General features: G+C 48.8%; 1 protein-coding gene across 1 annotated transcript in view; it reads left to right on the top strand.

Annotated features, from left to right (window-relative positions):
• The window catches only part of LOC119975512 (lactosylceramide 4-alpha-galactosyltransferase-like), an 87,727-nt gene that overhangs the window by 148 nt on the left and 71,934 nt on the right, over positions 1 to 15,645 (top strand). The gene's annotated exons all lie outside the window — the stretch shown is intronic.

Here is a 15,645-nt window from a genome sequence, read left to right as displayed (position 1 = left end):
CGTGTTCTTATTCTGGGCTATTGGGTGGGCCCTGGTGGGGATGTAGGCCGATCTGCGCTTGCAAGGTTCTGCTGTAAATAGGATAGGATGCCACAGAGGAGTGAGTTTTTAATGAGTTGCTGGCTCCTGATTTTGTCTGCTTCTGTTTGCTCTCTGCTTCAGATATGCACCTGTGTTTGAAGTTGGTTGCGCTGTTTTTTATTGTGTTGTGCCAACTACAGTGCGTGTTTGCCGGTGGAGGGAGTGGTTGTTTCATGTGGCCGATTTATGGGCAGATACAGCGGGCTCCTTTGTCCTGGATAAGTATTAACCTTCTTCGGTGTTAGAAATTCACTCATCCAGTCAAGTGCTACTGGAGACGGTTGAAGCGAGGTTGACAGGGATGTTGTATTCTGTGACCTTGCCGTTGCAATGATGTACACAGAACACCTAGTTGCTTAATTAGAATGCTGATTTATCGATGAACACGTGGAAAAATAACAAACAGAATGCTACACAGACAAGAGCTACACTTTGTGCGCCCGTCCTGTTCTACGCCCTCCTACCATCTGGTGAGTCACTCACTTCACATGAACGATGTCTGACACGACCAGATGGTCGGAGGTCACACTGCTAACTATGTATAAAACTATTGACAGGCATATCACCACAATAATAATAATAATAATCTTTAATATTGCTGCAAGTTGGCTTACATTAACACTGCAGTGACGTTACTGTGAAAATCCCCGAGTCGCCACATTCCGGCGCCTGTTCGGGTACACAGAGGGAGAATTCAGAATGTCCAATTCACCTCACAAGCAAGTTTTTCAGGACTTGAGGGTGGAAACCGGAGCACCTGGAGGAAACCCACGCAGATACAGGGAGAGCGTGCAGACTCTGCATAGGCATTGACCCAAGCCGGGAATCGACCCTGGGACCCTGGAGCTGTGAAGCAACAGTGCTGACCACTGTGCAACCTTGCTGCCCAAGGGGGACAGGAACTAGAATGTAACAGTGGAGGGTAAAAGTAAGGTTCACAAAGAATTGGCAGGGACAGATCACATCAGGGTAAGAAACACTATGGTACTGGCAGATGATCCACAAAATATTTGTGGTCAAATTAGTATTCTTGGGGCGTGATTTAACAGAAAAAGTTCAAAGTGTCATTTTGGCTGCATTTGGTGGGGGCGATTCGCAACGGCACTTGGTGCCAAAGATGAGCCCCCACGGGATTCTCACCATTACTGGCTCACTCGCCGTCTGATTCGCCAGACTTGCGCCTCAGCGCCCCGCCGCTAACAAGACGGAACTGCTTTTAAATAGTCCCTCACCACTCACTCCCAGTCAGCACCCAAGCATGGCAGCGCGCAGACCTGCACCTCGCTGTGGGGATGGTGGCCTCACAAGTCTTCTTGACACTGTGGATGAGAGGCGGGGCACCCTGTTCCCCCGAGTGGGTCGGAGGACCAGTAGCAGGGCCAGCAATGCCGCCTTGGTAGGGTGCTCATTCAAAGGGTCGGTGAAGACTCGATAGGCTGAATACTGTGTCCAGTAGGGTTTCTATGATTGTTTGATCAGTTCCGCCTGCCACCCTTCATTTTCCCAACCACCCCCTTCCCCCTAAATCACTGCTGACACTTCGAACCCTCCCCACGTCCGGTCTTCACGATTATCCTTCGCACCTCCTGTCACGCACCAGCACAGCTCCTTCATGCCCAGGTGCGGTGTCCACACATGCTACCATCTGTCGATCCCCCCCCCCCCCCCCCCCCCCCAGACCCATCAGCCGTACGGCTCAGATCTCCCTCTCTTTGTCCCCGCAGGAGAAAACATTCCATAACAAGTGGGAAAGGGCCAAGGCGGAGGGGGAGGTTGGGGGGGTGGTACCCAAGAGACCACCTCAGAGAAGAGCTCCGAGGAGACCCCCGGCAAAGCATCACAGCTTTCACCTGCACCATCCACCAGCGCAGAGATACACACCTCAGTGGATGACATTGGTGATCATAACACAGTTGCTGATGCACAACAGGTGGAGGAAGGAACAGGGTGGTACATGGTGCAGTGGTTAGAACTGGGATTGCGCCGCTGAGGACCCAGGTTCAAATCCCGGCCCTGGGTCACTGTCCGTGTGGAGTTTGCACATTCTCCCCATGTCTGAACAAAGAACAGTACAGCACAGGAAAATGCCCTTCGGTCCTCCAAGCCTGTGCCGACCATGCTACCCGTCCAAACTAAAATCTTCTACCCTTCCTGGGTCCATATACCTTTATTCCCATCCTATTCATGTATTTGTCAAGATGCCCCTTAAATGTCACTATCGTCCCTGCTTCCACCATCTCCTCCGGCAGTGAGCTCCAGGCACCCACTACCCTCTGTGTAAAAAACTTGCCTCGTACATCTCCTCTAAACCTTGCCCTTCGCACCTTAAACCTATGCCCCCTAGTAATTGACCCCTCTACCCTGGGAGAAAGTCTCTGACTATCCACTCTGTCGATGCCCCTCATAATTTTGTAGGCCTCTATCAGGCCGCCCCTCAACCTCCGTCGTTCCAGTGAGAACAAACCGAGTTTATTCAACTGCTCCTCATGGCTAATGCCCTCCATACCAGGCAACATCCTGGTAAATCTCTTCTGCCCCCTCTCTAAAGCCTCCACATCCTTCTGGTAGTGTGGCAACCAGAATTGAACACTATACACCAAGTGTGGCCTAACTAAGGTTCTATACAGCTGCAACATGACTTGCCAATTCTTATATTCAATGCCCCGGCCAATGAAGGCAAACAAGGCGTATGCCTTCTTGACTACCTTCTCCACCTGTGTTGCCCCTTTCAGTGACCTGTGGACCTGTACACCTAGATCTCTCTGACTTTCAATGCCCTTGAGGGTTCTACCATTACTGTAGATTCCTACCTGCATCAGACGTTCCAAAATGCATAACCTCACATTTGTCCGGATTAAACTCCATCTGCCATCTCTCCGCCCAAGTCTCCAAACGATCTTGTGTGGGTTTCACCCCCACAACCAAAAGATGTGCAGGATAGGTGGATTGGCCACGCTATATTGCCCCTTAATTGGGAAAAGAAAATGATTGGGTACTCTAAAAAATGTTTTTAAAGGTGGAGGAAGGAACATTCAAGGGAGACATCAGTTGGAGGTGTGGATCTCATGGCTTTGCTGAGCCCCTGGACAAGGTTCTCGTGAGCTGATGCGGATAATAGAACACAGCTGTGGCATTCATAAGGGGGTGTTAGTGACATTCGAGGAGTCGCAGAGGCTTTGGGCAAAGGGGATGGTGCAGACAATGTGTGGCACCCAGTGCTAGGGTAGAAAACACGGAGCAGGATGTCCACGTCTTGAGTGCTGGTGCCCAAGGCATGACGCAGTCTGCGACCACCATGGCTGAAGGTCATCATGTCCTAGACGATGAGGGGAATGTCCCAGCAGTTGGACATTGTCGAGGCATTCCAGTGCATAGCCCAGTCACTGAGTTTCCTGCCTCTGCCTGATGAGGGCATCAACACCTACCTGCAGACAATGGGGAGCCTCCAGGACTGGCAGCTCCAGGTGGCTCAGAGGCCTCTGGAGCTCACCCCAGGGCCATATGGGCACCATCAGGAAGGAGGAGGGTCCGGAGGTCACCTCGTGCCTGCCACGAAGGAGACAATGGCTTTTTTTCCAAATCCCCCCCCCCTCCTGACACTGGAACATCTCAAAGGCAGTAGAACAAGGTAGCTCAGCGACACCAATGGCACCGGTACGTTGGCCAGTGCCCTCCGGCTCCAGCTCCTCCAGAGGACGCCCGCCAAGGCCATCAGAAGCCACGGGCTCGACTGCCTTCACCTCTGATATGATCCTGGGAAGGCACTGGGATGTAGCATGAGACCGTGGAAGATCAAGAAGTGTGAGGAGCACTGAGTGGACACTGGTAAGGTCACTATCTGTAGCCAGCGGGAATGGAAATCTGTCACAGTGAAATGTTCACTATTAAAACATGAAACACTATTAAAACATCTGAAGCCTCTGTCACCTTAATCTTCACAGCAAGCCTGCCTGCATCCCCGCCCTCTGTTGCCCTCCGCCCGCCCCCCCCCCCCCCACGCCCCCCCCCCCCCCCCCCACGCCCCCCCCCCCCCCGGAACAGTTGTGTAATATCCAAAGCCACTGATATAGACTCCGTTCAGTGGATGGGTGTGAGCGTGCTATCAGCAGAAAACAGGAGTCAGACTTTTGCAGAAACTGAGGAGCACCAGAGCTTTCATCACTCTCCTTCCCTTATATAGTGACCCACTGACAGTGCCAACACAGGCCCAGAAACCTGGAGTGATGTTACACAGACCTGGGAGGGTGGAACAGGTGGTGTGGGGAGGCGGCGCTGTGATATTAGGGCGGGAAATGGGGGGAGGGGGAGATGGGGGAAAGGAGGGAATGGGGCGGAGAGGGAAGAAGGGAAATAGGGGAGGGGGATTGGGAGTGATGGAGGGAAATGGAGAGTGAGGTTTGGGGGGTTGATGGGGCGAAATGGTAGCCCACTGTTAGCACTGTTGTTTCACAGCACCAGGGATCCGGGATCGTTTCTTGGCTTGGGTCACTGTCTGTGTGGAGTCTGCATGTTCTCCCCGTGTCTGTGTGGGTTTCCTCCCTACATACAGGGTACCGCCTCCAGGCTGTGTTGTCGCTTCTCCCTACTCCGGCGTCTGCCTGTCTCAACTAGGTGAGGGCAGCCTCTGCAGGATCATCGCCACCAAACAGTTTTTGATCTGGAAGAAATTGATGGCGAGAGACCAGCAATCAGTTAGGGCTTCCATCCTGGGACCCTCAACATAGAACATAGAACAGTACAGCACAGAACAGGCCCTTCGGCCCTCGATGTTGTGCCGAGCAATGATCACCCTACTTAAACCCACGTAACCCGTATGCCCGTAACCCAACAATCCCCCCATTAACCTTACACTACGGGCAATTTAGCATGGCCAATCCACCTAACCCGCACATCTTTGGACTGTGGGAGGAAACCGGAGCACCCGGAGAAAACCCAAGCACACACGGGGAGGACGTGCAGACTCCACACAGACAGTGACCCAGCCGGGAATCGAACCTGGGACCCTGGAGCTGTGAAGCATTGATGCTAACCACCATGCTACCGTGAGGCCCTCAAAGCCTCCAAACCTTCCCCACCCTATGTGTTCTGTCTTCTCTCAGAGTGCCATCCAGTGAGCCAGTTGTGCTGGCAAACGTCTGCCCACTCACTCCAGCTACATCAGGACCCCCTCGATCCCAGACCCCAGACCTCTGCCAGGAATATTAGGGAGGCCATGTTTAGGTGTCCTCCCCGTGATCCAAACACTCACCCTTTGGTCGCGAGAAATACACAGTGCTGAAGCCCTGTTCTTTCACATTTGATTGTTGGAAGCTGCCTCTATGGCGCTGACACTCCTAGAGTTCAGGCACATTGCATGTGAAGACCATTGCTGAGATTGTACTGGACAAAACACTGAGAGATAGTTCTATATAAAGTATCTTGCTGAGGCTGCACTATACATAACAGAATGTTCAACTAATTCAAAGTTTACCAACATCCTGGATTTCAGCAATCTCTATCAATACTGATGAAAAACAACCTCATCAAGATCCACAACAATGATAACAAAAGGACCACTCACATTTCCAAGGAAGATTGAAAGATTATGGTCACACCCTCAGCTATTCCAAACCTCATGGACTCTCATAGACCCTTTCCAGACTGGGTCAATATTCTCCTCTATTTTCATATAAAATGTTCTGAATTCATAGAATCATAAAATCTACAACACAAACAGGTCCATGCCAACCAAAAAGCCCACCTAAGCTAACCCCTTTTGCCTGCATTTGGTCCATGTCCCTCTAAACCTTTCCTGTCCGTATATCTGTCCAAATGCCTTGGGTTGGATTCTCCCAAAATGGGACTCTGTCCAATGCCGGCGTAAAAACACTGGAGTTTTACTGTAGAGGTTCCTGGAAAAGGGTACAGTTAATTCAATGCCCTGCAGGGGGCTAGCAGGGACCCGGAGTAATTTGCGCAGCTTTAGCTGTGGATACAGGCCCCCACACTTCCGGTTTTGAGTCCGCGCATGCGCACGGCGACGGCCTCCAGCGGCCACACCGAGCTTCACGGTGGACTCGGACCGCGGAGGCAGACATCAAACTTAGACCCCCACCCCGATCAGCTGCACGCCCGAGCATCTGACTGTGCAGATCTAACCCAAGCCGCCGATAAGCCCCCCCCCCCCCCCCCCGATGTCCATTCCCCTCGCCCCCCACCCAGAGAATCGGCGGACTGGCGCCAAGCCCGATTTCGGTGTGAAATTGGATTCTCCGCCCACGCGCCAAATGCAATTTCGGCGCGGGGCTGCGGAGAATTCAGCCCCTTTTAAATGTTGTCAATGACCCTGCCTCAACCACTTCCTCCAGTAGCTTATTCCTCATACGGGGATAGGGTGGAGGTGTTGACCTCGGGTTGGGTGCTCCTTCGAAGAGTCGGTGCAGACTCGATGGGCCGAGTGGCCTCCTTCTGCACTGTAAATTCTATGATAACCTATGATTAATCTAGGACAAAGGTTCAACACAACATCGTGAGCCGAAGGGTCTGTTCTGTCCTGTATTTTTCTATGTTCTATGTACTACCCTCTGTGCAAAAACGTTGCTCCTCAGGTTCCCAATAATTCTTTCCCCTGTAACTTAAACCTATGCCCTCTAGTTCTCAATTCCCCAACCCTGGGAAAAAGACTGAGTATATTCATCCCATCCATGCCTCTCATGATCTTATACACCTGTATAAGATCAGCCCTCTGTCTCCCACGCTCCAAAGAAAAAAAGTCCTAGCCTGTCCAATCTCCCTATAACTCCGTCCCTGAGTCCTGGCAACATCTGTGCAAATCTCTTCTGCACTCTCCCCAGTTCAACAACATGTTTCTTATAGCAAGGCGACCAAAACTGAACACAATACTCCAGGTGCGGCCTCGCCTACATCCTGTACAACTGCAGCACAACTTCCCAACCTTTATACTTAATGCCCTGACTGAATGAAGGCCAGCAAGCCAAAAACCTTCTTCACTGCCCTATCTACTTGTGACTCCACGTTTAGAGAACCGTGCACATGAACTCCAAGGTCCCTCAGTTCCACGATACTCCCCAAGGTCTTATCATTCACCGTGAAAGTCCAACCTTGATTTGACTTTCCAAAATGCAACACCTCACACTTATCTGTATTGAACTCCATTTGCTATTTCTCGGATCACTTCCCCAGCTGATCAAGATCTTCTGCAATTTTTGATAACCTTCCTCACTGTCTACAATACCACTTATTTTAGTGTCATCTGCAAACTTACTGATCGAACCTTGTGCATTCTCATCCAAAATCATCGATATAGATAACAAACAGCAATGGGCCCAGCACTTACCTTTGAGGCACATCACTAGTCACAGGCCTTCAGTCCGTCAAACATTTTTCCTCCATTGCACTCTGCTTCCTACCATCAAGCCAATTGTATATCCACTTTTCCAGATCTCCCTGGATTCCATGTGATCTAACCTTCCAGAGCAGCTTCCCATGTGGAACTTTATCACAGGCCTTACTGAAATCCATATAGACTACGTCTGCTGCCCTGCCCTCATCAACCTTCATGGTCACTTCAGCAAAGAACTCTAACAAATTTGTAAGGCATGATCTTCTCAGCACAAAGCCTCGCAGCCGACTGCTAATCAAACCCTGCTCTGGATTCTTCGGTCAGCGACGCCAAAATCGCGTTCGGCAACGGGCCGGAGAATCCAAATTCCCGACAGAATCGGGGCGGAGCCGCTTCCGCAATGCTCCGCCCCCTCCAAAGCGGCATACTCATAGAGTACTAAGGCTTGCCCCCAGATGCTCTGCCCCCGACCGGCCGAGTTCCCGATTGCATGGGTTGCGTGTGGTCTCACCCGTCGAGAACTCAGCGGCTGCGGAGTCAGTCCAGCGGCGCCGTAGTCGGGGGAGTGCCAATCCGCGGGTACGGGGGAAATTATTTGGCGCTGGGGGCACTGTGGTGGGGCGATCTGGGGTGTGCGAGCCGGCTGAAGGGGGGCACTATTTTGCGGGCCGGGTCCACGAGCGGCATCTGCCATGAAACACGGTGTGGCCACTGCAGGCCGCCGCTGTGCGCATGCGCGGCCATGAACCAGGAAATTCTCCAGGCCATATCGGCAGCTAGAGCCAGGTACCCTATGCTGCCTCTCTGCTAGCCCCCAGCAAAGGGGAATCGGTGGCCTTTTTGCGGCATTTTTCCTGGCGTAAAACCCCACCATTCCCACACCGACATGGGGACAAATCGGAGAATCCATCCCACTACCTTTCCAAATGCCTATAAATCTTATTGCTCAGAATCCGCATTCGTAAGTTGCCCACCATAGATGTTAGGCTTACCGTTCTATAATTCCAGTTTTTCTTTGCAGCCCTTCTTAAATAAGGGCACAAAATTTGCCCTTCTTAAATAAGGGCACAGTCTTCTGGTACCTCACCCGTGGCTAACGATTGTCATAATATACACACAAGTATACAATGGTGCACAGACAGGCATTGATTGACACACAGGATGACCAATGAACACACAGAACACAGCAGCCAATCACCAGACAGGACACGGCCACTATAAAGCCAGAGGGCACTAGTTTTCCCGCTCTCTCGGGATCCAGCCTCTGAGACAGTCAAAGCTCGTGAGCAGCAACTAGAACATACACCATGTGGTAGTACGATAGTCTGGTCAGGTTAGCCTCAGGTCTCCAGTCAACTCAGCATAGTGTCAACCCACAGTTAAAGTGTGTATGATAGTTAAGAGTTCAACAAAATAGAGTTGCATTTCTTCTCGAGTTAGAAGCCTGCCGCTCTCACTGCTACAGTAAACGCAGTCCTCGCAGACCCAGCTTACCCACACATCAACGATGATGCAAATATCTCAGCCAGGGCTCACGCAATTTCTCCTCTTTTTTAAAATAAATTTACAGTATCCAATTAATTTTTCCAATTAACGGGCAATTTACCATGGCCAATCCACCTAGCTTGCGCATCTTTGGGTTGTGGGAGCGAAACGCACGCAAACACGGGGAGAATGTGCAAACTCCACACGGACAGTGACCCAGAGCCGGGATCGAACCTGGGACCTTGGCACCGTGGGGCAGCAGTGCTAGCCACTGCGCCACCACGCTGCTCTTCGCAATTTATACTCTCGCGTCACGCTGTGTTCTTGGTATACCTGGTCAGGTCCAGGAGATTTATCCACCTTCATACATTTTAATGCGTCCATCACCTACTCTAATGTAATGTGAACTGTCCCCAATATATCGCCACTAACCTTCCTCGGTTCCCAAGTCTTCATGTCTTTCTTTACGGCAAACACGGAGGAGAACTATTCATTAAGAATAATAATAATCTCGACTGTCACAAGTAGGCTTATGTGAAAAGCCCCTAGTCGCCACATTCCGGCACCTGTTCGGATACACCGAGGGAGAATTCAGAATGTCCAAATTACCTAACAGCACTTCTTTCGGGACTTGTGAGAGGAAACCGGAGCACCCAGAGAAAACCCACGTACACACAGGGAGAGCATGCAAACTCCACACAGGCAGTGACCCAAACAGGAATCGGACCTTGGGCCCTGGAGCTGTGAAGCAACAGTGCTAACCGCTGTGCTACCCTGCCGCCCAGAACCTCACCCATCACCTGCGGTCCCACACATATGTGTCCACTTTGCTCCTTGAGGGGTCTTATTCTCTCTCTCGAGTCATTCTCTTTCCTTTAGGGATAATGAATCCCTATGGATTCACATTAGTCCTCTCATCCAAAGCTACCTCATTCCTCCTATTTGCCCTCCTAATTTCCTTCATTTTACAAAAAACAAACAAACAAACAAACTAACACACGGTATCACCCCTCATAGGTTCCTCAACTGAAACAGAGGCTAAGTCTGAGAACGTGTTATCATGTCCAGAACTTAGTCACAGAAATTATCTGTCCATCAATGTGTTACTTGTTCCACATCCAGTGCCATGACGACAACAGAGGTACACTCACATCGTAAAAAAAATGCCTGGGCTTAGTTGTAGGTTTGGAGAAATTCCACGACTATGTGTATGGGCTTCCAACTTTCACAGTTGAGATAGATCATCGTCCTTTGGTTAACATAATTTGAACACTATAGTCATACCTCAAAGTTCTCACAAGGATGTATTAAAGAGGATACACGAAGGACATCTTGGGATTGAAAAATGTAAACGGTGGCTCTGTTTACTGGCTAGGTATAAACCAGGATATTGAAAGGATGGTCAGTTGTGACACATGCCAGACGCATTGTTGCAAGCAGACAAGAAAATTGATGCAAATATCTGACTTACCTATGGCACCATGGCAGAAAATAGTTAATGATCCCTTTCACCTACGAGGGAAAGATTATTTAATGGTCATACACTATTTTTCAAACTATCCCAAAATGGCTCTGTCAACCATAATGGCAAGCAATGTAATACTGCATTCCAAGTCAATTTTTGCAAGACATGGAATTCCGCAAGTTGTCGTGAATGGCAACAGTCCTTGTTTTAGCTGTAAAGTGTGGCAACACTTCTCAGTCACGTATTATTTCAATTAAGTCATGTTGAGTCCGTTGTACCCCCTAGACAATGGAAAAGCTGAAAAGGGTGTATATATTGTAAAGCAATTGTTGAAGAAAGCAATGCGCAGCCAATCTGATCCATATCTCGCACTGTTGAGCGCCACCATCGTCTCATGATAGATCGCCAGCAGAGTTACTCATGAGTAGAAGGTTGCATACCACACTTCCATATTTGGCAAAGAAGCAGGAGAATGCAATGCTACTGCAGGAAACTTAGAACATTAAAAAGAAACAAAAGCAGTTACATGATAGAGTGTCGAGAACTTTACCACCTCTGAGTAGTGATGGCATTGTGAGAGTATAAGATTCTGGCCGTTGATCGAAAAAGACATTGTACTTGAAGAAGTAGCACCTCATTCCTACAACGTACAGACAGAGAAAGGGTTGGTTTTAAGAAGAAATCGTCATGCACTCTTGAAAACCAGAGAAGACTTATATATATGTTTGAAAGCAAATTACTGCTGATACTGGACTCTGAAACGAAGGAGAAAATGCTGGCTGCTTAACATCCCAGTCCCAAAATACTCATTCCAGGTAAAGCAGTGTTTCACTTGCCCCTCTTCCAATTTGGACTATTGCATTCGCTGCTCCCAATGTGGTATCCTCTATATCGGAGAGACCAAACGCAGACTGGGTGATCACTTTGCTGAGCATTTTCGGTCTGTGCGCATTCAGGACCCTGACCTTCCCGTTGCTTGTCATTTTAAAACAAGACCCTGCTCCCATGAACACATGTCTGTCCACGGCCGGCTGCAATGTTCCAGTGAAGCTCAACACAAACTGTAGGAACAACATCTCATCTTCCGGTGAGGCACGCTACAGCTTTCTGGTCTCAACATCAAATTCAACAACTTCAGATGATTAGCTCTACCCCAACTCGACCCATTTGTTTTCATCCCATTTCATTTTAACTGTCTTTTACCATTCCTTGCCTTAATATATATTTAACCCCCCCCTCCCCCCTCCCCCCCAGCTTATCCACCTTTCCTTACCCTTTCTCCTCTTTGCTTCCCCCTTCCTCTCCCCCCACATCTACACTTCACCCTCTGATGTTAGTGTTGTTGCTGTTTGGCCTTTCACATCTTTTGTACTCCCCGGGGACTGCCATTAGTACTCTTTCCCCTTGTTTCTGTGGCCATTAGCACCCGGTTTCCCTGGGTTCCTGTGGCTATGACTCATCTTCATTCTCACTCCACAGTATAAATATTTCCCACATTCTCTGTCTGTTAGCTTTGACAAAGAGTCATCGGACTCGAAACGTTAGCTCTTTTCTCTCCCTACAGATGCTGCCAGACTTGCTGAGATTTTCCAGCATTTTCTCTTTCGTTATATGTATGTATGTGTAGTTGTTAAACTAGTTTTAAAATTAAAAAAATATATATACTGTTAGACTCACAGGCTCATGATATCACATGTAAATGTACTGATGATAATGTATTAATTTATTCTTTCAAAGGAAAGGCGAAGTAATATCTTGGTCGTGTTGTTATTAGCCGACTTACCACTAGGAGTCTCACTAGTGAATGTTATGATGTGGAGATGCCGGCGTTGGACTGGGGTGAGCACAGTACGAAATCTTACAACACCAGGTTAAAGTCCAACAGGTTTATTTCAAACACTAGCTTTCGGAGCGCAGCTCCTTCCTGACCCCAAGACGGAGGCAGCTTCAGCCGGGGTGGTTGAGAAACCTTTTCAGAAACTTCTCTGAGAAAGTTGCTGCCCTCAGCAAAAAAAAAGCTTTAAATAAAAACCTCCCAAATATTTTTTAAAGTGTCACTTATTTTAAAGCAATTATTAGTCTAATCATTTAATGCTGAGGAAATAGACATCAGCTGCGCTCCGAAAGCTCGTGTTTGAAATAAACCTGTTAGGGGCCTCACGGTAGCATGGTGGTTAGCATCAATGCTTCACAGCTCCAGGGTCCCAGGTTCGATTCCCAGCTGGGTCACTGTCTGTGTGGAGTCTGCACGTCCTCCCCGTGTGTGCGTGGGTTTCCTCCGGGTGCTCCGGTTTCCTCCCACAGTCCAAAGATGTGCGGGTTAGGTGGATTGGCCATGCTAAATTGCCCGTAGTATAAGGTTAATGGGATTGTTGGGTTACGGGTATACGGGTTACGTGCGTTTAAGTAGGGTGATCATTGCTCGGCACAACATCGAGGGCCGAAGGGCCTGTTCTGTGCTGTACTGTTCTATGTTCTATGTTCTATGAAACAAACCTGTTGGACTTTAACCTGGTGTTGTAAGACTTCTTACTGCAGTGAATGTTAGTCAGCTGACCCCTCAGACTGGCTAGAGGAAGTCAAAGAAGGCTGCTTGTACATGATTTTACAGTTTTTTGATCTGTTCTCTTGTATATAGTTCCCACAGTTAAAGTTAATAAATCATTTGTAGCTTTAACTACAAGTGTTCTTATAATGAATAAGGACATCCGGCAAGAAGACTCCAGCAGACCAGGGGGACAGAGTGTCATATTTGCCAGATCATGGTGCATCTGCCCGTGGGGGAATGGTGGAGGACACCTGCTCCCTGTGGCCGTGAAGGTGATGATCGCCCTGAACATTTACGGCAAGGGGTCCCACCAGGTGCCGATGGGGACCTGTCCGGGATCTCACAGAGCTCATTACACAGGGACATCTACACTATCACGGAGGCCCTACCTATATGCGCAGTCAGCACAATACATCCACATACATTAAGGGCAGCACGGTAGCATTGTGGATAGCACAATTGCTTCACAGCTCCAGGGTCCCAGGTTCGATTTCGGCTTGGGTCATTGTCTGTGCGGAGTCTGCACATCCTCCCCGTGTGTGCGTGGGTTTCCTCCGGGTGCTCCGGTTTCCTCCCACAGTCCAAAGATGTGCAGGTTAGGTGGATTTACCATGGTAAATTGCCCATAGTGTCCAAAATTGCCCTTAGTGTTGGGTGGGGTTACTGGGTTATGGGGATAGGGTAGAGGTGTTGACCTTGGGTAGGGCGCTTTTTCCGGGAGCCGGTGCAGACTCGATGGGCCGAATGGCCTCCTTCTGCACTGTAAATTCTATGATTTCAATGTGGACCGAGCCCACCAGGATGCCTGGGCAGCGGGGTTCGCTGCTCTCGCCAAGATGCCCTTGGTCCCGGGGGAAATCGGTGAAATGCATGTTCCCCTACAACCACTTGCAGTTGACAGACCGTTCTACACAAACCAAAAGTAGTTCCACTTGATGAATGTGCATCATGTTGCTATATTTACTTGCTATAAATATGGCAGTCAATAAGGTTGTCCTTCTTTTGTCTAGATATTGATATTATATTGGTTTCAAAGTCGCCAGGTATCAAATGATACCACCATAAAGTTCAACCGGATATCGATCAAAGACCCGACAACCAGTTAGTTAGTTCAAGTTCAATAATACTTTATTTACACACAAGGTTAATTTATACATGCAACATAAACACTACGAGCTAAATTACACTTAAGACTATGACAACCTGTACTTCACTTCAGGCACCCGGCTTAGGTCAGAGGAACAGTGGCCTTTCGCACTCTTTTGGGCGGTCCTTAGGTTTGGACCAAATAATTCGGCAGACTTCGATACTGCCTTGGATCTGAGCCAATAAAGGGGCGGGTGGCTTGATGGCTGAGCATGTCCTAAACGGTCATTGACCTTGGCTGCTTATGCTTCCTGAGTAAAGGGAGTGGCACCAATGTGTCTGGAATTGTATTGGATACCTGAGTAGAATAGAATAGAATAGAACAGTACAGCACAGAACAGGCCCTTTGGCCCTCAATGTTGTGCCGAGCAATGATCACCCTACTCAAACCCACGTATCCACCCGTAACCCAACAAACCCCCCCTTAACCTTACTTTTTAGGACACTACGGGCAATTTAGCATGGCCAATCCACCTAACCCGCACATCTTTGGACTGTGGGAGCACCCGGAGGAAACCCACGCACACACGGGGAGGACGTGCAGACTCCACACAGACAGTGACCCAGCCGGGAATCGAACCTGGGACCCTGGAGCTGTGAAGCATTTATGCTAACCACCATGCTACCGTGCTGCCCAAAGTACAGTCCTTTATCTCAGGGAAATGGTTTATTTGAATGCAAATCGGCTGGGGGTTTCCATACTGTCTAGTTCTCTGCTTACAAATATAAATTTAGGCTCTGAGCCTGCCTGAATCTTGGAATTGGCCATATTTCCCTTGAGTCTTCGCAAATCTCCATGTTTCTTTGTAAGTGGCCATCCCAGATGGCTATAGTCCGTCCTCTTGATCCTAAACGCGAAGCGTGGTGGATTACACTATTGTATCCTCATCTGTTCTTTGGCGTGCCGGGTACCCTTAATCAAGGACAGGTTCTATACTACTCTGTCCTATGGATTGGAACATTTACCAAAGTTTTTAATACATCACACATCAACAAAAATTTTAAGGGGGCACTATAATATTCAATCATTCATTTAACTTCTTTGCACAAAGGGGAACCTTTAACTATCCTTACCTAAACTACACCTATGCTGCTAGCTAATAACCAAAATAACTTATATTACAGTACAAAAATTTAAACAGTAGCAGCATCACATTTCTACTTAAACTTACCACATTTACAGAAAATGAAACTTTTATTGAAAACCGTGGAATTTATTAGTCAGGAAAAGGGTTCAAAAAGAGTGTAGGGTATGTTGAAGTCTGAGAAAAGGAGCTCTGAGTGTACATATTGGGGAGCGGGAGGCTCTCCTTCACCATTTCCGAAGTCTAAGTGTCTGAATGACACTGCATAGTATTGCAATAATTAATAAGCTTCTACCGTGTATGAGAGGGAATACCATTTTATGTTATCGCACCATGTGGGGTATCAATGTTTATTTCCATGTGAGGTGTCGTGTCCGGGCTAGGAGTATCGTGTGGTATGGTTGTGTTTGGGGCCAATGTGGTGTGGGGTACAGGGGCCGTCAACGCACGCAACTGGAGTGATCCAACGATGGTCATGATGGAGGTCATCAGT

Source organism: Scyliorhinus canicula, chromosome 13, assembly GCF_902713615.1.
Source record: "Scyliorhinus canicula chromosome 13, sScyCan1.1, whole genome shotgun sequence".
Classification (NCBI taxonomy): Eukaryota; Metazoa; Chordata; class Chondrichthyes; order Carcharhiniformes; family Scyliorhinidae; genus Scyliorhinus; species Scyliorhinus canicula.
The sequence above is the reverse complement of the archived record's forward strand: the minus strand, read 5'-3'. Positions and strand labels throughout refer to the sequence as shown.